At 44.0% G+C, this 21,346-nt stretch overlaps 1 protein-coding gene across 1 annotated transcript in view; it reads left to right on the plus strand.

The window, feature by feature from the left end:
- The window catches only part of DPYSL2 (dihydropyrimidinase like 2), a gene marked incomplete at both ends in the record, with an annotated part of 116,490 nt that overhangs the window by 14,987 nt on the left and 80,157 nt on the right, over window positions 1–21,346 (plus strand). The gene's annotated exons all lie outside the window — the stretch shown is intronic.

Raw genomic sequence — 21,346 nt, forward strand, 5'->3', positions numbered from 1 at the left:
CAACAGGAATATATTATTAAGCATAGAGATAAGGCTAAAACCCACTTTGACCATTCTCCCCATCCTGGTCCCCTCCCCTGACCAGAAGTAACCAAGGTTTATCCATTCCATTGTATCCTTCCAGCCCCTTTCCTACATATTTACATGTGCATGTATCCTTGGAGAAAAGTGTAGTATTATTTGTGTGCATGTGTGTGTGTGTTTTACATAAAAGATACCACTCTATATTGGCAGCCTGTTCCTTTTTTCTCTCTGTGTTTCAGAGGTCTTTGTTAATGTATATAAATTATGTTATTTCCTATAAACTCACATTCTTTTAACTGCTGATGCCAATAATGATTGCTAATATTTATTCTGTGCTGACCATGTCCTAAGCACTATTCTAATTGTTTTACATGGGGTTGCCTATTTAGGGCTTTCAATGACGCTGGGGAGTAGGTATTATTGTCTCCATTTTAATGAGGAAATTGCGGCAGAAAACAACTAAGTAATTTGCTTAAGGTTATGCTTGCTCAGTAAGTGATGAAGTCAGGATATAAAATCAGGCATTTGGCTCCAGAGTCTGTGCTCCTAGTCATGACATTGTTCTAGAGTATGCATATACCATGGCATATTTAGCCATTTTTCTGTTGTTTCCAGTTTTTATTGATAATAAGCAATACTTCAGGGGCATCCTGCACGTGCTTGTTTGCTTGTGGGGGATTGTGAGTGTTTCTCTGTGGTAAACCCTGGATAGTGACACTTCTGGGTCCCAGGTAAGCACATCTAACATTATTATAGAGACTGTCAAATCACCCTTGAAAGGGACTGTCCTTTTCACACTCCCATCAGCCATATAAGAGCATACCTGTTTCCCCATGATCTCACCGACCCCTGATACCAAATTTTAAAAATTTGCCAGTCACATAGGTTAAAAATTGTATCTCATAATTTTCACTTGCCTTTGTCTGAGTGCTAGTGCATGGAGCACATTTTCATATAGTTACTGGTTATGTATAGAGTTTCTTTTGTGAACTGCCTTGATATAATCTTTACCCATTTTTCTGTGGGAATACGTGTCTTTTTCTTTTTGGTTTCTTAGAGGTGTTCATGTATTTGGGATACCACAACTCACCCTTCAACCCACTCCCATATGACTTCTACAGCTACTGAAACTCGTCAAGAGCATAACATTTTCCATGGAGTAGATTCAATGGACCCTTTCCTGTCATTATCTTACCCTATAACCCAGTGGTTTATGAGGGTGCCCATTGTAGTGGGTTTGAGGACAATTTGGGCAAGTAAAGGGAAAAACGTGACCAGTAGATGGCAGTAGCACACAATGAGCTTTTTCGGGCGGAACTTTGACAAGCTGCTAGAGAGGGGAAGTCCCTCCCAGCAGGAGACCTTCCCGGGACAGAGGTGTGGGCTGCCACCAGAAGGGGAAAAAGGACAAGGGAACTCATAGGGTGAGAGGGGCATCATACGCGGTGGGGGTAGGAGTTTATGATTCTAGGTGACGTCGCTCAGTAGCACAGGGTGTGTCTGCATCAAAGCCTCAGAAGGACAGCACCACTTTGGAGTCTTTTATAGACACGAGGTTTTCAAAATCCATTGCTAGCAGATGTTGGGTGCAGTTTTTCAGGATATGCAAAGCAGGCAGGCTTCAAGTGGCTAAAGATAAGCTTACTGGGGCTATATTTAAAGCAATTGGATGTATGAGAATTTGAGTTTGGTGCTGGTGGGCTTTGAGCCAACCCTCCCAGTGTACTGTGTAGAAATAAAGAATATAGGGGCCAAGATATAGGGACCACCTTGAACCCATTTATTTAATACTCTCTTTTTTGAAGCGCTCTTCTGATTTCTGTGATGCTATGCTCCCCTGGTTTTCCTCCTAATCACCAGCCTCCCTCTCAGTCCTCTTTGCAGACTCACACTCTTCTATCTGTCCTCTAAATCAGCCCTTCTCAAGCACTGATGATTTTACATTCTTAAAAGGTGCATTTACATTCTTAAAAATTATTATTATTATTTATTATTATTATTATTATTATTATTATTTTGGCTGTGTTGGGTCTTCATTGCTGTGTGTGGGCTTTCTCTAGTTGCGGCGAGCAGGGGCTACTCTTCATTGGGTGTGTGGGCTTCTCATTGTGGTGGCTTCTCCTGTTGCAGAGTGCGGGCTTCAGTAGTTGCAGCACGTGGGCTCAGTAGTTGTGGTGCACAGGCTTAGTTGTTCCGTGGCATGTGGGATCTTCCCAGACCAGGGATAGAACCCATGTCTCCTGCATTGGCAGGCGGATTCTTTTTTTTTTTTTTTTTTTTTTTTTTTTTTGCGGTACGCGGGCCTCTCACTGTTGTGGCCTCTCCCGTTGCGGAGCACAGGCTCCGGATGCGCAGGCTCAGCGGCCATGGCTCACGGGCCCAGCCGCTCCGCGGCATATGGGATCCTCCCAGACCGGGGCACGAACCCGTATCCCCTGCATCGGCAGGCGGACTCTCAACCACTGCGCCACCAGGGAGGCCCTGGCAGGCGGATTCTTAACCACTGCGCCACCAGGGAAGTCCCCTTAAAAATTATTGATGACCCCAAAGAATGTTTGTTTATGTAGATTGTAGCTCTCTATATTTACCATGTTAGAAATTAAAGCTGGGAATTTAAAAATATTTATTAATTCATTTAAAAATAGCAATAATAAACTCATTACCAGTTAGCATAAATAACATGTTTTACATGAAACAAGTGACTCAAAGAACTTTCTGATATGTCAGTTTCATTTTCTTCATCATCTTTAAATGTAGACAATATGGCTATGTGGTTAGAAATTGAGTCTTCTAATCTTTTTTTAGAGCTAACAACCTATCTGTAAATATAATAAAAGTATTATAAATAAACATTCTTTTATTTTAGAATAAAATATTATTCTAAATAATACCAGTTTGAGATAAAATTTAAAATTTAGAAAATAGTATAAAATTTTTAAACATTATTGCAAAACAAGCAACGAAGTGTACTTAGTTCTAGTTATGTTTCCACATAGGCTCAAGAAAACTTTGGGATTTCAAAATAACTCTTTATAGAATGATAATGAGACTACAGAGATTACAGCACACATAACTTATAGCTTCAGAGCAGAAGCCCTGAGAAGAGAGTTAATCTCTGAAAACACACAAATTTATAATGTAAACCTACTACTATATAAAATTCTGCATGTGATTATCCCGTTTTTTTCTGCACCATTTTTTGAAGAAATTATTCATACCCTATTGAGTATTCTTGACTCCCTTGTCAAGTATTAGTTGATCATATATCTGAGGATTTATTTCCAGGCTCTAGATTCTGTTCCACTGGTCTGTTTTTAATTCCAGTACCATACTGTTTTGATTACTATAACTTTGTAATGTAGTTTGAAGTCAGGAAGTGTGATACCTCCAGCTTTGTTCTTCTTTCTCAGGATTGGTTTGGACATTTGGGGTCTTTTGTCATTCCATACAAATTTTAGAAAATTTTTTTCTATTTATGTGAAAAATGCCATTGGAATTTTCATAGGTATTACATTGAATCTGTAGATGGCTTTGGGTAGTATGGACATTTTATTTGTTTTAATTTTTTATTAAAAAATTTTTTTAGTATGGACATTTTAACAATATTAATTCTTCCAATCCGTGAACACAGGATATCTTTCCATTTGTATCTTCTCCAATTTCTTTCACCAAAGTCATACAGTTTTTAGTGTACAGATCTTTCACCTCCTTGGTTAAATTTATTCCTAAATGTTTTATTGAATGGAATTGTTTTCTTTATTTCTTTTTCAGATAATTCTTTGTTGGTGTATAGAAATGCAACTAAGTTTTGTATGTTGATGTTGTATCCTGCAGCTTTACTGAATTCTTTTATAAGTTATAATAGTTTTTTGGTGGAGTCTTTAGGATTTTTTAATATAAGATCATATCTACAAACAGAGACAATTTTACTTGTTCTTTTCCAATTTAGAGCCTTTCATTATTTTTTTTCTTGACTAATTGCTCTGTATAGGTCTTCCAGTGCTAGGAGGTATTGAGTATGATGTTAGTTGTGGACTTGTCATAAAAGGCCTTTATTATGTTGAGGTATGGCATCCTTCTATATCTAATTTGAGAGTTTTTATTATGAAAGGATGCTGTATTTTGTCAAAAGCTTTTTCGGCATATATTGAGATGATCATATGGTTTTTAACCTTTCATTTTGTTAATGTGATATATCACATTGATTGAGTTACAGATGTTAAACCATCCTTGCATTCCTCAAATAAATCCCACTCGAACATGGTGTGAGATTCTTTTAATGTGTTGTTGAATTCAGTTAATATTTTTTTGAGAACTTTTGCATCTATGTTAATCAGGAATATTGGCCTGTAGTTTTCTTTTCTTATAGTGTGCTTAAATGGCTTCTTATCAGGGTAATGGCGGCCTTGTAAAATAAATTTAGGAGTGTTCTTTCCTCTTCAGCTTTTTGGAAGAGCTTGAGAAGAACTGGTGTTAATTCTTCTTTAAATGTTTGGTAGAATTCACCATGGAAAACATCTGCCCTGGGCTTTTTGTTGTTGTTTTTGACTACTGATTCAATTGTCTCACTCATTGGTCTGTTCAGATTTTATATTTCTTCATGATTCAGTCTTGGTAGGTTCTTTGTTTTTAGGAATTTATCCATTTTTTTCTAGGTTGTTCAGTTTATTGACTTACAATTGTTCATAGTAGTCTCTCATGATCTTTTTTTAAAAAAAAATAAATTTATTTATTTATTTTTGGCTGCATTGGGTCTTCATTGCTGTGCACGGGCACAAGCAGGGGCTACTCTTCGTTGTGGTGCACAGGCTTCTCACTGCGGTGGCTTCTCTTGTTGAGGAGCATGGGCTCTAGGCGTGCAGGCTTGGTAGTTGTGTCTCATGGGCTGTACAGTGCAGGCTCAGTAGTTGTGGCGCACAGGCTTAGTTGCTCCATGGCATGTGGGATCTTCCTGGACCAGGGCTCGAACCCGTGTCCCCTGCATTGGCAGGAGGATTCCTAACCACTGCACCACCAGGGAAGTCCCTCTCATGATCTTTTGTGCCTATATGGTGTCAGTTGTAATGTTTCCTCTTTTATTCATGATTTTTTTTTTTTTTCTTTTTTTTTTTTTTTTTTGTGGTACGCGGGCCTCTCACCGTTGTGGCCTCTCCCGCTGCGGAGCACAGGCTCCGGATGCGCAGGCTCAGCAGCCATGGCTCACGGGCCCAGCCGCTCCGCGGCATATGGGATCCTCCCAGACCGGGGCACGAACCCGTATCCCCTGCATCGGCAGGCGGACTCCCAACCACTGCGCCACCAGGGAGGCCCTATTCATGATTTTATTTGTTTGAATTCTCTCTCTTTTTCACTGAGTTTCCTGAGCTAAGGGTTTGTCAGTTTTGTTTATCTTTTCAAAAAACCAGGTCTTAGTTTTGTTGATTTTTCTGTTGGTTTTCTGGTCTCTATTTCATTTATTTCTGCACCGATATTTGTATTTCCTTCCTTCTGCTAACTTTGGGCTTAGTTTGTTCTTCTATTTTTAGTTTCTGAAGGTATAAAGTTAGGTTGTTTATGATTTTTTTAAAATGTAGGTGTTTATCGCTATAAACTTTCCTTTTGAACTGCTTTTCTACATCCTGTAAGTTTTGGTATGCTGTGTTTCCATTTTCATTTGTTTCAAGATATTTTAAAATTTCCCTTTTAATTTCTTCTTGGAGCCATTGGTTGTTCAAGGAGTGTGTTGTTTAATTTCACATATTTATGAAGTTTACAGTTTTCCTCGGGTTATTGATTTCTAGTTTCATACCATTGTGGTTGGAGAAGATACTTGGCATGATTTCAGTCTTCTTAATTTGTTAAGACTTTTTTGTAACCTATCATAGGAACTATCTTGGAGAATGTTCCAGATCTGCTTGAGAAAAATATGTATTCTTCTGCCACTGGATGGAATGGTCTATATGTGTCTGTTAGGTCTATTTGGTCTAAAGTGTAGTTCAAATCCAACATTTTCTTGTTGCTTTTGAGTGGATGATCTATCCATTGTTGAAAGTGAGATCTTGAAGTCCCCTAATATTATTGTATTCTTGTCTATTTCTCCCTTCAGATTTGTTAGTATTGTATTTGCTTTAATATATTTAGGTGCTCCAATGTTGGCTGCACATATATTTACAATTATATCATTTTGATGAATTGATCCCTTTATCATTATATAATGACGTAGCAGGAGGGTGAAGAATTTATTAGAGGTGGGATAAGTCTGGTGGCAAAATGACTAAAAGGGATTAAGGAGCAGCAGCCAGAGGAATAGGATGAATTGCAAGCAAGAATGGTAGCATGGTAGATAGAGCACTGATAGAGTCATCTAGAGCTGGAGGTGAGTCAATTATTTTATTCTGGGCCTCAGTATAATGAATCTACTAGCTCTGGAGCCAATAAGAAAAATAGAGACAACCCTTATTCCATAGCATCATTCGGATTAACCAAGAGGATTGTAGACATACAGCGCCTGGTATTAGCAGATGCTTAATTGATGGCCTATTATGTTAATTAATATCAAAAAAGTTAAGATAGAGAAGGGAGGGAAGGAAATTTCAGAAGGTTCAGGATGGTCAATAGTGTCTAATACAGAATAAAATAAAGTAGGATGAAGCCTGAAAGGGCCCACTGGTTGTCTGTTAGTTGCTGGGTCTTTGTGGGAGCAGTCTTGGTGGAGGGTGGGTGGCAGCTGCTGTGTGCTGTGAGGTTGGGGAGAGTGGGAGTGAGGTGGTGGGGGTAGGTGAGGGCATCACATTTGGGTATCCTTAAGAAAGACAGGAGGCTTGCTAGGGAGGCAGGCACAGGGAGGATCCTTGTGTGTTTGTAAGTTCATCTGCTTTTTGTAAGATGGGGAACCCTGATTGTATGTATTTGCCTAGTGAGAGGAAGGCCCCAGTAGGGGGGCAGGACTGATAGAGAGTGGGGAGTGGTTCTCTATAAGGAGGGAGGGACTGGCTTCAAGCAGAGGTAAATGTGGGGATGATCACGTCGCTTGGGGATGATCAGCGCTTTCTCTTGCAGCTGGGAAGAGACTATGTGAACCCCCAGGGATAAGGCTGAAGGTGAAGAGAGGCACTTGAGGGAATTTGTCCCTGGTGGGCTCAATTTTTAGATAAAAGGGGAGGGAAAGATGTCTTCCAAGGGCATATGGGGTCAGAGTGGACTTCAGGAGAGGAGTGAGTTTTGGAAAAAGCATTTTTTATTGAGATATAATTCACATACCATAAAAGTTTTACCCCTTTAAAGAATGCAGTTCAGTGGTTTAAGTTTATTCACAAATTGTGCAACCATCTACCTTCACAACATTTTTATCATTCCCCAGAGACACCCATTAAGTAGTTACTCTCTATTTCTTCCACCCCCAGCCCCTGGAAACCATGAATTTGCTTTCTGTCTCTATTGATTTACCTATTCTGGACCTTTCATATAAATGGAATCATACAATGTATGGCCCTTTGTGACTGGCTTCCTTCCCTTGGTTTTATGGACTGCATGTTTGTGTCCATTCAAAATTCATATGTTGAATTCCTAATCCCTACTGGAATGGTATTAGGAGGTGGAGCCTTTGAGAGGTAATTAGATTATGAAGGTGGAGCTCCCATGATGGGATTAGTGCCCCTCTAAAAAGAGAAGGAGAGCTAGTCCTCTCTCTTTCTCTCTCTCTCTCTTTGCCATGTGAGGGTACGATGAGTAGATTGCTATCTGTAAACCAGGAAGAGAACTCTCACCGAAACCCGACCATGCTGACATCCTGATCTTGGGCTCCAGAACTGTGAGAAATGAATGATGCTTAAGCCACCCAGTCTATGGCATTTTGGTATAGCAGCCGGAACTTGCATAATATTTTCAAAGTTCATCCACATGTAATGTGTATTAGTACTTCACTCCCTTTTTTGGGGGCTGAATGATAGTTCATTATATGGATATAGTACTTTTTCATCAGTTGACAGGAATTTGGATTGTTTTCATTTTTTGGCTATTATGAAAAATGCTGCTATGAATATTCATGTATAAGTTTTTGTATGGACATATGTTTTCAGTTCTCTTAAATATATATCTAACAGTTGAATTCCTGGTCATATGGTGACTCTATATTTAACTTTTTAAGGACCTGCCAAACTGTTTTCCACAGTGACTGCACCATTTTACAATCCCACCAGCAGTATATGAGGGGTTCCAGTTTTTACACGTCCTTGATAACACTTTTTTTAGTGGTTTTGATTATAGCTATCCTGCTGGATTTGAAGTGGTATCTCATCATGCTTTTGATTTGTGTTTCCCTAATGACTAATGATGTTGACCATCTTTCCATGTGCTTATTGGCCATTGGTATATCTTCTTTGGAGAAGTATCTATTTAAGTCCTTTGTCTATTTTTTAACCAGGTTGTCTTTTTGTTGTTGAGTTTAGGAGTTTTTTATATATTCTGGATACTAGCTATTTATCAGATACATGATTTGCAAATATTTTCTCCCATTCTGTGGGTTGTCTTTTCAGTTTCTGGATGGTGTCCTTTGATGCATAAAAGTTTTAAATTTTGATGAAGTCTGATTTATCTATCTTTTCTTTTGTTGCTTGAGCTTTTGGTGTCATGTCTAAGAAACCAATTTCCTAATCTGAGGGCACAAAGATCTACCCCTATGTTTTCTTCTTAGAGTTTTATAGTTTTATCTCTTCCATTTAGGTCTTTGATCTGTTTTGCGTTCATTTTTGTATATGTAAATATGCATGTGGACCTCAGGGTGATCCACCTAAGTATAATTGACAGAGTTTACAATCTGCTGATCGCACTTATTTCTCACCAGAAAGGAAAGAAATTCCATTAATTATATGATGAGTTTTCATGGGGCCTCCAGGTCTAAAGAGGAATTTGAATTTGAACTAGGGTCTCACAGAGGAGAGGAGAGAGCAGTTGTCCGTGGTAATTAGCACACCTTATATAGTCCCATAGCTGTCGCATCAATTATTTAACTCTCTGCCTGCCCACGGTAACCTTCAAAGAAGCAAGGCGTGCAAATGAGAAGAGAAAGGCCCATCCAGGAGTTTGTCACTAAGCGTGTCTGAGGTGACATGCCCGTAGACTGTCACTGTCTCGCAGCCTTAATCCACCACTCCCGCTTTCCTGAAGGGCTTTCCTCCTTGGTACCCATTTCACCACGTCCTTCTGATTCTCTCTGGCCACTCCTTTTTCGTTCTCACCGGCAGATTTTTTTTTAATTGAATTAGAAATAGCAGAACCGGCCCCTCTTCTTCCCATCAACCTCACCTTCTCCCCAGGTGGTCTCATGGTGTCCTCTGGCTTTAATTACTGTCTTGGTCCATTCAGGCTGCTATGACAGGATACCATAGACTGGGTGGCTTATAAACAACCGAAACTTATTTCTTACAGTCCTGGAGGCTGGGAAGTCCAAGATCAAGATGCGGCAGGTTCCATGTGGTGTCTGGTGAGAACCTGCTTCCTGGTTCATAGGCAGCCGTCTTCTTGCTGTGTCCTCACAGGCTAGAAGGACGAGGGATCTCTCTGAGGCCTCTTTATAAGGGCACTAATCCCATTCAGGGAGGCTCTCATGATGTAATAACCTCCCAAAGGCCTCACCTCCTAATATCATCACCTTAGGGATTAGGTTTTAATACATGAATTTTGAGAGGACAAAACATTCAAAATGTAGCAATTAGCATCCATGACTAATGGCTCCTAAATTAAAATCATAAGCCCTGACTTCTCACCTGAATGCTTTATTTTCACTTGGATGTCTTAAACACATCTCAAATGACCATGCCTCAAATGGAAATCTTCCTCCCCCCCAAAATAGAAATCTTGACCAGCTCCCACATTCTCACCCCCATGTCACCCTGTTTCTCCCGTGGTCTTCCTGATATCAATCAACAGGACCACCATTCACCTAGAATCAGGCCTCAGATCTAGGGTTCACATTTGAGATATATCTATATCTATATCTCTATATTTTTTTTCCCCCTTTTTTTGGCCGTGCAGCTTGTGGGACCTTATTTCCCTGACCAGGGATCGAACCCAGGCCCTCAGCAGTGAAAGCAGAGAGTCTTAACCACCGGACCACTAGGGAATTCCCACATGATATTTTCCTTGCCCTTAACTCCTATCCAATCTGTGGGTGATTCCTGCTGACAGTAGCAACAAGAGTGGGTAAGAGGAGGTAAGTCATCAGACTCTGGCCAGACAGCAGATGCTAGATTTCTGGCTCTGCCACTTACCGGTTTTGTGTCCTGGAGAAAGTTCCTTAATCTCTCTCTGTTTCCACCCTACTTCACAGGGGTTTTGTGAGTATTAACTATAAGTATTATGAGGATTAACCTGAGCTAATACATGTAAAGTACTCAGAACAATGCCTGGCTCAGTAATTACTGAAAAAGTGGTAACTGTTAATATTACCTCCAAAGTCAATGACATGTATGTCCATTTCTCTCAGTGCTACCTGCCCCACCCTAGTCTCAGCTACGATGAACTCTCCCCTTCTTATGGATTGCCTCCCAACAATCCTTTCATCTCTGAAGCTAGAATAATACAGAAAGTATGAATCAGATTTTGTTGCTCCCTAAGACCTTTCAATGGTTTCCTTACAAACATAGAATAAAATCCAAATTTATTTCTATGGTCTAGAAAGTTCTCTATATGTGGCCCCTACCTATTGATTTAACTTCAGTTGTACAAGGTAGATAGATATTGATGTGTAACAAACTACCCCAAAATGGAGTGGCAAAACCCAACAATAGCAATTGTTTTTGTTTTTTTGTTTTTTGTTTTTGGCTTCACTGCGCAGCTTGTGGGATCTTTGTACCCCGACCAGGGACTGAATTTGTGCCCTCGGCAGTGAAAGCACAGAGTTCTAACCACTAGACTTCCAGGGAATTCCCCAACATTAGTTTTATTATGCTCATGGATTCTTTGGGTCAGAAATTTGGATACAATAGAGCAAGAATATATTGTTTCTGCTCTACAATGTCTGGGGATTCATTTGGGGAAACTTGAATGGCTTTGGGTGACTTGAACAAGGGGATAGCAGCATCTGGAGACTTCTGCATTCATGTGTCTGGCACCTTGGCAAAGACGGCAGAAAAGCCACGCTCAGCAGGGACTGTCCATTGAAATTCCTGTGTTGGCCTCTCCATGGCTTGAGCTTTTTTACGTCATTGTGGCCACAGGGTAGTGGGTTTCTTACATGGTGGCTCAGAACTCAGGACATGGTATATGATGAGCTATACTTGGAAGGCAAATAGCATCTCTTCTCACATACTTGTTGGTCATAGCAGTCACAATCCCACCCAGATTCAAGGGGAGGGCACACAGACACCACCCATAAGAGGAGAATGTTGAAGAATTGTGGAAATGTTTGTTTTTATACTGCCACACTCATGTCTGTCTTTCTTGCTCACAGTTCTCCAGTCAGACCAGACTCCTTTCTGTTCTAAAAACATACCGCCTAATCCTAACCTCAGAGCTTTTCCATCTTTTTGTTCTCTCTGATGTGAACTCTCTTCTTATCTTAGTCCAGAGATGGACTAAGTCTTCACTATCGATTCACAGAACAAGTCTGAAGCTTTGCTGCCAGAGATGAAGCCCTCAATTCAGTTCCCAGGCACCACATTCTGACTTCTGCCTGTGGAGTCTGTTCCAACCTCTGCTGCCTGAGGCTAAGTCCAGAATTTTCCCTGCAGAGGCAAAGACCTGATTTTTGCCTTTGTGACTAAATCTCCACTCAGGTGTCAACTCCCCAGAAAGACCTTCCTAGACCACTGTATCTAAAGGGCCTCTCCATCTTTCTACCCTCTGTTTACTTCATTGATAGCACTTACCACAATCTGTAGTTTTCTTGCGTATTTGTTTCTTTACCTGTTTATAGAATGTAACTTCCGTAAGTAGAGGAATACTTTTTTTCATTACTGTATCTTTTGGCACATAGGAGGCACTTAATATACCCTTGTTGAATGAATGAATGAAGGCTGGGAGGGGTCAGAAGTGAAGATTTGGAAGTCACAAACATTTAAGTGGTTATTGAAACCATGGCAGAGAAAGAGGCTCAGGAGATACCATCAAGGATCATTGGTATTTAGGATGGCGTAAGAGGAACCCACAATGAACATTTAGAAAGAAAGGCCATAAAGAGAGCCAGAAGAAAGATGTCAAGGAAAGAAGGGAGGGGAATTTGAAGAAAAATGGTAGAGGCAATAATATTAAGTACCACAGGGAAGCTAATTTAGATGAAGACTGCAAAATGTTCCTTCAGTTGATCAAGGAGGGGGCTTGTTGCCAGAGCTCTTTCAATGGAATCAGGGGAAGAAGCCACATTATAGTGGCTGAGAAGCAAATGGGAGTTGAAGTTGAGGAAATGGTGACCATGCCCCTTAACAGTGAGGGGAGATCAATGCCAAGGCAATAGCTGATGAGGAACACAGAGCAAAGGGTGTGGGGGGGTGTCACGAAAGGATGCAAGATGTTTCCAAGCTGAAGAGAGTGAACAGTAGAGAGAAAGAGATTGAGATCCAGGAGGGAGGGAGACAGCATGGATTCAGGAAAAACCCTGGAACAGGCTGACCTCTTCCAGTGAGACCATGGGGAAGTGGAAAAGATGGGCGTGCACGATTCTGTCCTAGGAATACTCATTCCATTTGTAATTCTTTGTTTGGCATCTGCCTTGCCAGCTGGACTGTGAGTTCCACGAGGGCAGGTTTGAGTGTGGCCCGAGAAGATGGTAAAGGTCATGACAGCTGCTGAGACGCGTGAGGGGGTGACCAAGGCAAGGACAGGTGCAAGTGAGGGCTCTTCTGGGATTATCTGTCCCAATCTTTAAGGCAGTGGGAGTTTTCTCTGCCTTCCTTCCACTGCGTCGGTGCAGGAATAGTGACTTTTAGGGTTGCTCCAGGATAGGAAGTTTGCAGGGTAAGAGGAATAAAAGGATGCTGCTGCCAAGAGCTGTTCAGGTGATGGACCATGGAGTCCAGCTTGGAAGGAAGAAGGTGATTCAACTATTGATGTTGTGGTGGGGATGAGGGCTCATGTAGCCCTGAGAGGCAATGGCTAAAGATAAGGGCAAGCCAAGGTTGCTGGGATCAAGAAGGTGCATGAACTGATGGGTATGTGTGTGTGTGTGTGTGTGTGTGTGTTTCACACAAGTTTTAAATCCAAATAGGATTATGATAGGAGTTGGGATAGAAAGAATATTGCTGCTATAACAAATAGACTCCAATACATATAATGGCTCAAGCACAAGAGGAGTTTATTTCTGTATCATGTAATAGTTCAAGGTGTGTGTTCTTGATCCGCAGGCAAGGATGGACACAGGGTTCCTGCTGCATGCAGTGAATTGGGAGACTTGGGCTGCTGATGGCTCTACCACCTAGAACACATAGCTCCCAAGGTTGTCTGGGGGACCATCATCACAGTCAGCTAGGAGGAAAGAGCTTGCAGGAGCATAGAGGGAGTTCTCTGTATCTCAGGGCCCCCAAGAGACAACCATAGTTGTCAGCCAACCACGTTCAGTTGGCTAGAAACTCTTGTCATATCTAGTTGCTGAGGATGCTGGGAAATGTAGTCCAGGTGTGTGTCCTAGAACAGGGGTCCCCAACCCCCAGGCCATGGGCCAGTACCGGTCCACGGGCCAGTACCGGTCCACACAGCAGGAGGTGAGCTGTGGGCAAGCGAGCGAAGCTTCATCTGTATTTACAGCCACTCCCCATCTCCCGCATTACCGCCTGAGCCCCGCTTCCTAACAGATCAGCGACGGCATTAGATTCTCACAGAAGCGCGAACCCTACCGTGAACTGCGCATGCGAGGGATCTAGGTTGCACGCTCCTTATGAGACTTTAATGCCCGATGATCTGAGATGGAGATGAGTCGGTGATGCTAGAGCTGGGGAGTGGCTGCAAGTGCAGATTACCATCAGAGAGGTTTGCCTGCACAGAGACCATAATAAATCAATTGCTTGCAGACTCATATCAACACCCTCTCACTGAGTGGCAGGTAAAGACAAGCTCAGGGCTCCCACTGATTCTGCATTATGGTGAGTTGTATAATTATTTCATTATATATTACAATGTAATAATAATAGAAATAAAGTGCACAATAAATGTAATGTGCTTGAATCATCCCAAAGCCATCCCCCCACCTGCCACCCCTGTTCCGTGGAAAAATTGTCTTCCAGGAAACCGGTCCCTGGTGCCAAAAAAGTTGGGGACCACTGTCTTAGAAGGAGAAGGAACATGGATTTCCTCAACAGCTGGCAGCCTCTGACACATTGCAGTGCCACAGAGAGAAAGACCGATCCAGTGGTTTACATCCTGAGTGAATGTGGAGAGAGGTCTGGAAACAGAGATGCACAGGGCACTGGGTGCACTGGGGTGGGGCTTTTGCAACGTGATGGGAGAGTGATGGTCTGGAAATGACATTGTGGGGTGGACAGATGGTGTTCAAAGGAGTCAGATTTATCTGGATTTGAATGCTGGGTATGTTACTTTCTAGCTGTCTGACCTTGACCCAGTCATTTAACTTATATATTTAACTTCTTCCAGCCTTGGTCTCTTCATCTGTAAAATGGGAGCAATAGCACTGATTTCACAGTGGTAAATGGATAATGTAGGTGACAATTTCTTGGTGATGAGTAGCTGTTTCATAAGTTATTTTTCTCCTTCTACTTATTAAAGGCTCATCAAAGTCACAGACAGAGGGAAAACTGTTCAAACAGTTGCCAGAGGTCTGTGGCTGGCTAGAGCAAAATTTACCTGGATCCAGGTAGGTAGATGTGCAATGTGAATGAGGGGGGTCTCGCGGTACATGAGGGACAGTAGCTGGAACTCAGCCTCAGTGTGAGGGAAATGGAGGGGGTGTGGCGAATTGCACAGAACACAGGGCCCCCTCCAGGGCAGCCGCTACCCTGCTCCAGCCACCTGTGTCACCTGGGGACAGACACTAGAGTTGCCTAGAGCTTCTGAAGGTAGAAGTGTGGCTTTTTCATACAAAGTGTCCTAATTTTTAAATGTTGGCTACAAATTCAAAATCAATTAAAATCACTGCGTAGTCCAACGAGATGTGTCTCTGGGCTGATCTAGCCCTTGGGCCACCAATCTGCAACTTGTGGCGTATTCTGTGTCAATTAAGGCCAGGTATAAGCCCTGGTCTCCACATCTGTGCTGCCCAGTGCAATAGCCATAAGCACAAGAGGCTATTTGAATTGAAATTTAACTTAAATGAAGTAAAATTTAAAATTCAGTTTCTCAGTCGCACTAACCACATTCCTACTGCACCCTTAGGCATGGGCGGCGGCTAGTGGCTGCTGTGTTGGACAGAGTAGGTATAGAACCTTCTCTCATTACAGAAAGTTCTTTTACAAAGCACAGTGCTCTAGATGGAAGGGGCATGAAAGGCGATGTCGTGTCAGCAGTGGTTCCCTTTCTGAGACGTAGACATACGGCTATGTTTTATCTTCGCTGATTTGTTAGGTGTTGTCATATAACCAGGATGTGGGTCAGAGGAATGATTCATGCAGTTTCATATTGTCTCATGCTTCTCAGGGCTGTAACTTTGGTGAGTTATGGGGACTTGACAGTGTCAGATGGATGGAAAATCCCACCTCTCCACCCCGTTTCTAGCCACTCTACCCTGAGTGTAAGAGATCCAGCCCCTGCGTGAGGAGGAGTTTTATCTTAATACCCTTGAGGCAGAACTCTTGGTTCCACCAGTGGGAAGGGGCTGTGGTCTGCACCAGGATGAATATGGAAGGTTGACTCTTTAACAGAGGTTGGCACTGGTGCTTAGTTGGGCAGGTACCATCCGTCAAATGACTAGGCTACCTGTAGTCACTTTTCAGGCAAAATGGGTGGCAGTGGTGGCATTTGGAGGGGAATCTCTAGGATGCAAAGGCCAGTGGTTCATCCGTTAAGTAGAGCCCTGGGATGGGATCTGAGACTAGGGTTCTGAGGAGTACCAGCTGGTAGGTAGCAGGCAGCTATTCCAGGGGAGGTCCGCCATTTTTCAGGAGGTCCTCCCATACCGATCATCCCAGCCCCTGGACCTCACCAGGCTGGGGTGCAGCCTGAAATCACCTGGAACCACTATATCTTCATGCTTTGATGGGAACCACAGCCTGTCATGTTCCAAATGGCAGCATCTCTCTCAGCCATGAATTCGCTGGTTGGACTCAGACTGGTGTGGGCAGACACAATTGCCACAGGAGAGCTGCATGACGTTGCAATTTAAACAGGCCTGGAGGAAGCTGTCAGAAGGACCCTGCCCTGGTCGGGGAAGGGAGAGTCAGGCATTCAGTCAGGTGTTGCTGTCTGAGTTGTGGAAGGTCCAAAGGCACAGAGAGGCTAAGTCACTTCCCTATTGTTCATGGTGATGCAGAGGATGAGTTGGATCGGGGCCAGCTGTCCGGCTCATCGCTGTCATTCAGAGGACCAAATTAACCTTCACAAGTAGGTGTGGAACACTTCCCGGGTTGTCCCGGTAGGAACCGCTGCTGAGTATTAACCTAGGTAGGCTGAAACAGAGATGTAAGCCAGCTGCATTTTGGCCAATCAGCTGTGGATATGCATAGGCAGAGAGGGTGGCTTAAGCTGGCAATGGCCATGTGTCCTGATAGTGCATGCTGTGTTTTTCATTATGACTTTGCAGCCTGACAACATATTTTGCTGCATCTTTGCTAGGAGAAATGACAATGGCCTTGATGTACTCTTCTCCATCATTCTGCTTTTGAGGTCACCATATGAATGCCCAGATCGGGCCTCCCCAGCAGATGAGGACTCAGGACCTGATCTGCACTGTGTCTCTCAGCTCTAGCCTTGACCCCAAAGGGGGATGAAAGGGAAGGGCTCAAACCAATGGCTCCCCAGGGGTCATGAGTTTAGGATTCAGACCCCTGCAGTTCTGATGATAACCTCGATCGCCCACCAGATCATGACCACTTTTGGTTCTGTAGGCAAAATGGCCAAATGATTTGATTTAGAGAAAAAGAGGAAAGAAAAAAAAATGGGAGGAGGCAGGATAAAGAACATATATCCCAATACTGGATTGAAAGAACATTTCACAAGGTGACCTTGATCGTCCTGCCTTTGCCTATCTGAACTTCCCACATGCCAACCAAGAAGGATATTTGTCACACTGGAGGATTCCAGTGCTATAAAGAAATCCTTTGTTCAAGCTATTCTGTCCCATATCCATTAAGGAGAAGTGTCTGGAGATACATCCACAGATTCTAGAAGTTTCTGCAACATGGAGAGTGTCTCCCAGAGAAGACCTAATCCATCTATGAATATAAGGTGGCACTGGTAGCAAGTTAGGGCACCCAGGCCTTAGTGACAAGTCCACAGCCTCTTCTACTAGGAGAGAACAGTTGTCCTGAGTGCCCGTCGGTCCTCCTGGGAGCTTTCCCTAAATGGATGGGGCCTAGGACAGAGCCTGGTTATGAATTTTGTGCCTTAGAAGGTCATTTTAGACTCAAGTTCCAGTGTAACTGTATTTTATAACTGGGACATTTGTTCAGGGAGCTTATTCATTTATTCATTTATCCACCCTTTACCCACCAGTCCATCCATCCATCATCCATCATCCATCCATCCATCCATCATCCACTCATCTACCCACCCATCCATTCTTTCGGAATTTGTTGTGTGCTTATTGTCTGCAAGGCACTACAGTGGGTGCTGCAAAAAAGAAAGTGTCATCTCTGCCCTCAAAAAGCTTATTTTCTAGGAGAAGGAGATAAGGTTTAAAGAAATAGGTGCAGGAAACTGTTTCAGGTGCTTTGTTAGAAGTCTGCACAGGGCCCAAAGGTGCATAACAGAGAGAGTGGTCCGCTCTACTGGAGGGCTCAGGAATGGCTGCACAGAGGAGGTACAGGAGTCAGAGAGGGGATGGGTGTGTTGGGGGAGATAGAGATGTGGGTACAGACACAGAGGCTACAAATGGCGCAACACCTTCACGGAAAGCAAAGAGTTTGGTGTGGTTAGAGCGCGGGGTGTGAGCTAGGACAGCAGAGAGAGCTCAGGAAGGCAAGAGAAGGCAAGAGAAGCAGGCAGAGGTTGGGTTATTCACAAAGCCTGGATACGGTGCCAAGGATTTTGGACTTTAGCACACAGGTATTGCAGAGCCATTCTAGCATTGTAAGCAGAAGAGTAACATGGCCAGATGTGCGCATTTGAAAAAGTACTCTGACTTCAGGACAGGATAAGACCCAGAAGCAGGGTCCCAGTTAATTAGGCCTGTGAGAGATGGTGACACCTCAGACGAAGGCAGTGGCCTGGGATGGAGAGGAGAGAGAAGGGGGGAGGAAGGGCACCACCTCCCCCTTAGCCTCTTAGGCCACCAGGATTACTTTCTTCCTCTTTCAGCCCAGTCACTTTAAAGTGGTCATTTTACTAATTTAACTCCATTTCTCAATTCCCGAGGAACAGAGGGGAACTCCTGAGCCGGGTGGACCAGTGCAGGCACTCCAGTTCCTCCCACAGTTGGACTGCAGTGCCCACACGAAGTCAGTGTTGCCCGTGGGTGTAGAATCTGCTCTCAAGGCCCTCAATGGAGAGTCTTCTCAGAGCCCAGCTTCCATTGGCTGTTTATCCTTCTCTGACTTCCTTATCTGCTTGTGTCTAGTGAGGTCTCATTCTGTTTCTGGAGGGAGGCTGGATGTGCTCAGAAGTTGGATGGTGCTCAGTCTTTGGATGGGTGACACTCTGGGGGCACAGAGCCCCCAGCCCAGGCCTAAGGCGGAGGGGCACGCTTTTCTGGAGCCGGTCAAGCACCCGTGCGTTGCCCGATGGCCTCGCTGTGCACAGCACTTCGTCGTAATGCAAGGAGGGGCCGTGCGTAGGGAGCTTGTGAGCTCACCTCCCAATTTCCCTTCGGTCTCCTTGGGCTGGTCCACAGTGGATAATAATGTCTGGCTAACTTGAAAACAAACATTGGGTGGGCTGGACAGAGAGGAAGGAAGAAGGGGGGATGGCAGACCGATCTGATTAAGGGGAAATGCCGCGTTTCTTGAAACCTTTACAATATCCAACGGGACTACTTCCAAGAATTCACAGACTGAGCTCATAAATCGCCCCAAAGAGGTCTCTAGGGAACCTGCTTGAAAAAATAGTCAAGAGGCATGGAGTGTTTTTGAATCAGTGAGTAGTTCTCAGTATTGGAACATGGCTGGATTCTTTTAAGAGACGTAAACTCCTGGAATATTATTTACATTCCCTGGGAACAGAGTTCATCCTTTTTCTCGGCCCTTTTTGGAACTGACGCAGCTTCTGAATCAACGAGGGCCCAGACTGACTACGGGGATCCGCTGTATTTTCTGGGTGTGGGTGAGTCCAAGCCTGAGGTGTGGGCTTGGCAAGAGGAACGTGACTGCAGTGCCCAAGACTGGCCTGCAGGTGGGGCTGAGCGTTAGGACGCTTTTGGAGGAGGGATCCTAGTGGGAAGGGAATCTGCTCGCTCTGCCGTGGATAACTGGAACCCAGCCCACAGGACTCAACCCAATGAGGCGAATTCTTGATATCTGGCATTTTAAAAACCTGGGGTTTACAGCAGGGAGGCAGAGGTGCTCACCTAGGCTGTGGGCTGGCTCAGCGGGGCCGGGTGGCAGGAGGATGCCTGCACGGGGTCGTTAGGAAGGCCGCGCCATCGGTTTGCTCATTCACCTTGTGTTTATTGAGTGTCGTGAGGTCTGTCCTGGGTGGGGTGCAGGGCAAGGTCACTTAGGGAGTTTGCAGTTGAGAGGGAGAAGCGAAATTCCCCAAGTAAACGAATACACCAAAATACTTCCAACGTGTGATCACTGCTGCTGAGATGCTGCTGAGATAGGGAAGAGTGGCGACTATGTGGGCTGACTTCAGACAGGCTGGGCAGCGAGGAGCACCCTGAAGAGGGTATTGAAGAGTGAGGAGGAGCCGGCCCTGCCACGAATAGGAGAAGAGGAAACAGAGGGAAACCAGGGGGCTGCAGAGTGGGGCAGGGGAGGGAGCCCAGGAAGAGTCTGGGGAGGAGAAGGTGGCAGTGAGAGTTTGCATTTTATTTATGGAAGCAGCCAATCAAGCTCTTCCCCTGTCAGTCACATGTTAATCTATCATGTTTCCAATGAGAGGAAAGTTGGGCCACTGAGAGAAACTGAATCCCGTTGAATGATGCGGAAAGAAAGAGATGGAGAATTAATCCGGGGACCGGGGAAGTGTCTAAGTAATGCACACGGGTCCTGATTTCTCGGCGCCTAGAGTGGCAGCAAATGGGGTGAAAAAAGAGACCACAGGGACTTCCCTGGTGGTCCAGTGGTAAAGAATCCGCCTTCCAATGCAGGGGACGCGAGTTCAAGCCCTGGTCGGGGAACTAAGACCCCATGTGCCACAGGGCAACTAAGCCCACGCGCCACAATTACTGAGCCTGCGTCCCTCAACTCGAGAGCCCGCGTGCCGCAAACTACAGAGCCCACGCGCCCTGCAGCCTGCGCACCACTAGAGAGAGGAAAACCGCACACCACAACTAGAGAGAAGCCCTGGCACCACAACTAGAGAGAAGCCTGTGTGCCACAACGAAGAGCCTGCGCCTCAAAGAAAGATCCCGCATGCCTCAACGAAGATCCTGCAACTAAGACCCGATGCAGCCAAAAAAAAAAAAAAAAAAAAGAAAGAAAATAAATAAATAAAATAAATAAATAATAATAATAAAAAAGAATGATACTGCAGACCACCTACACCCACCTCTTTCATGGTGGGTCCTGGTGTCTGCTAAACAAGTATTTTAATCATTCAAAGAACTAGCCCCTTGGGCTTGGGCTCACCACACAGACCTGGATTAGAATCCTGCTCTTGCTCTTGAAAGAGAGGTTTCTTTGAGCTTTACTCTCCTGTCTAGAAAATAAGGATATGGAGACTTATCTAGTAAGATTTTGGGGAGGATTGAATAAGATGTATTTAAAGCAACCAGTGCTGTACCTAGACTATGGTAGGTGCTCAATGAATGTCAATTTCCTCCTTGCTGACTACATAACAGTGAAGACAGATAAGTAGAAAGATAGTGATGATGATATTATTCATTCTTTCATAAGATGCTCTTTCATAAGATGCTTTCATAAGATGCACTGGGGAAAGAGCAGGACCATCGATGTACTTTGAGGAGGGGGAAGTCCCGGGAAGGGAGTGAGACCTGCATTTAGTTCATATTCTCCCAGCTTCCTCTTCTGTAAAAGGAGGGTAGGGGTGGTCTACAGGCCAGGGTTAGACTAGTTTAAAAACATTCTTGGGGGACTTCCCTGATGGCACAGTGGTTAAGAATCCGCCTGCCAATGCAGGGGACATG

The sequence above is a fragment of the Hyperoodon ampullatus genome, assembly GCF_949752795.1.
Source record: "Hyperoodon ampullatus genome assembly, chromosome: 6".
Lineage (NCBI taxonomy): Eukaryota > Metazoa > Chordata > Mammalia > Artiodactyla > Ziphiidae > Hyperoodon > Hyperoodon ampullatus.